Consider the following 2,655-nt stretch of genomic DNA (forward strand, 5'->3'; position numbering starts at 1 on the left):
ACAGGCCGTGCATTAAGAACAGGTGCTCGATCGTGTTGAAAGATGCAGTCGTCATCCCCGAATTGCTCTTCGACAGTTGGAATTAAGAAGGTGATAGTATCACGCAAAACAATAAGGGGTGCAAGCCCCCTCCATGAAAAACACGACCACAACATAACACCACCGCCTCCCAATTTTACTGTTGCCACTGCACACGCTGACAGATGACGTTCATCGGGCATTCACCATACCCACACCCTGCCATCGGATTGCAACATTGTGTACTGTGATTCGTCACTCCACACAACGTCCTTCCTCTGTTCTATCGTCCAATGTTTACGCTCCTTTCACCAAGCGAGGCGTCGTTTGGCATTTACCGGCTTATATGTGGCTTATGAACAGCTGCTCGACCATGAAATCCAAGTTTTCTCACTTCCCATCTAACTGTCATAACACTTGTAATGGATCGTGACGTAGTTTGAAATTCCTGTGTGATGGTCTGGAAACATTTCAGCCAATTACACATTACGACACCCTTCAACTGTCGGCGGTCTCTGTCATTCAAACGAGGTCGGCCTGTACGCTTTTGTGCTGTTCGTGTTTCTTCATATTTCCACATCACTATCACATCTGAAACAATGGAGCTAGGGATGTTTAGTAGCGTGGAAATCCCGCGCAAAGACATATGACACAAGTGACACCCAATCACCTGACCACATTCGAAGTGGGAAATTCGTACTGTAAATGTGACTGTTACTATTTGAAAGTGCGTATGTTTCGATAGATTTGGAGTGCGAATGAGCCAGCAGCTTGTCTCGTGAGTGGGAAGTACCAATTACTTTGAATGTCAGTGAAGATTTAAGTGAACTGTCCAATACAGGTTCAAATGGGGGTCAAATGGCTCTGAGCACTATGGGACTTAACATCTCAGGTCATCAGTCCCCTAGAACTAAGAACTACTTAAACCTAACTAACCTAAGGACATCACACACATCCATGCCCGAGGCAGGATTCGAACCTGCGACCGTAGCAGTCGCGCGGTTCCGGACTGTAGCGCCTAGAACCGCATGGCCACCGCGGACGGCTGTCCAATACAGGTAAAACGTGTAAATATGCCGAAATGAATATTAATAAGAAGTATGAAAAGAAAAATTTGTCGATTACAAGTTATGAAGAAAGTTGCTTTCCAAAGCACGAGGGGATTACAAAAAGTAAGTTACACTCTATTATAGCAAATCAAGTAAGTTTCATTGAATGATGCACAACACTTCAAAGTGAACAGGTACATGATACTATTTTTCTACATTGTCACCACGTCTCTGTAAACAACGGACGGAACGTTATATCAATCGTTCGATTTTTCGACGATACAAACCTGCTCCTAGGTCACGGAGCCATTCGAGAACCGTTTTGTTAACGTCCTCATTGCTGGGAAGTCCCTATCTCCCATATGTTCCTTTTAGCTTTCCAAAAAGATGGAAACTGTATGGTGCAAGGCATGGACTCTATAGCAGTTACTTCTGAAATTCCCATCGAAAACATTGAAGCAAAGCTTGTATTGAGCGCACCGTGTGGGGTGACGCTTTGTCGTGCAGGACAACAATGCCTTTGCTTAATTTTCCACACCTCTCGTTCTTTACGACCATAAAACTTTCTCCTTCGTGTGCAGGTGACACAAATCGCGGAAACAGGTGTTGAGCACTATTTCCGATACTGTAGACGATCTCGGGCGATGGAATGAAATGCATATTGAGATGCGCATCAGCTCAGCAATGTTCGCGATAGTCACTCTGCAATTGCTGCGAATCAGTTCCTCGATTGCCTGGATGTAATTGGCTGTGTTCGGTGTGGATGGCTTTCTTTGCCAATCAGTACCACTCACGTCTGTGCGGCCCTCTTCCGTACGTTGGCAACATTTCTCTGTGGCCGTATGCGACGTTGCTTTTGCGTCCACATAGTGCACAGCGGCGATATTCTGTTCACGGAGATAATTCACCTGAAATAACAAAAATTACAACAGTGCGCTGGTTCCTCATAGAATCAGTGTCGTTTTGCCTTCATTTTGTTCCATTATCTATGTGTCGCTGTAAGTGGTTGCAGTAAGGCTGTTTTCTGTTACATTACTGACAGAAGAACGAACTCTAGAGGTAAGCGAATTGTGACAGATTATTGGCATAGCTAAAGAGTACAACGTAATAAATTAAGGTGAACCATGCACAATAAAGTGAAATTTTAACTGCATAAGACCAGAGATTATGCAGTGTGTGCATCAACAAATACTACCGGCTTCTTTCACAAAGGTCTAACTTGCCGTGGCAACGGCCTTGCCGCAGTGGATACACCGGTTCCCGTCAGAGCACCGAAGTTAAGCACTGTCGGGCGTGGTCGGCACTTGGATGGGTGACCATCCGGCCGCCATGCGTTGTTGCCATTTTTCGGGGTGCACTCAGCCTCGTGATGCCAATTGAGGAGCTACTCGACCGAACAGTAGCGGCTCCGGTCAAAGAAAACCATCATAACGACTGGGAGAGCGGTGTGCTGACCACACGCCCCTCCTCTCCGCATTCTCAGTTGAGGATGACACGGCGGTCGGATGGTCCCGGTGGGCCACTTGTGGCCTAAAGAGTGAGTGCTTTTTTAACTTGCCGTGTCTTTCGAAATGTCTCTACTTGGGGC

At 46.2% G+C, this 2,655-nt stretch overlaps 1 pseudogene; it reads left to right on the forward strand.

Annotated features, from left to right (window-relative positions):
* Window positions 1-2,293: 2,293 nt before the first annotated feature.
* Window positions 2,294-2,410, forward strand: LOC126089637 (5S ribosomal RNA; annotated as a pseudogene).
* The last annotated feature ends 245 nt before the right edge of the window (window positions 2,411-2,655 follow it).

This window comes from Schistocerca cancellata, chromosome 6 (assembly GCF_023864275.1).
Source record: "Schistocerca cancellata isolate TAMUIC-IGC-003103 chromosome 6, iqSchCanc2.1, whole genome shotgun sequence".
Taxonomy (NCBI): domain Eukaryota; kingdom Metazoa; phylum Arthropoda; class Insecta; order Orthoptera; family Acrididae; genus Schistocerca; species Schistocerca cancellata.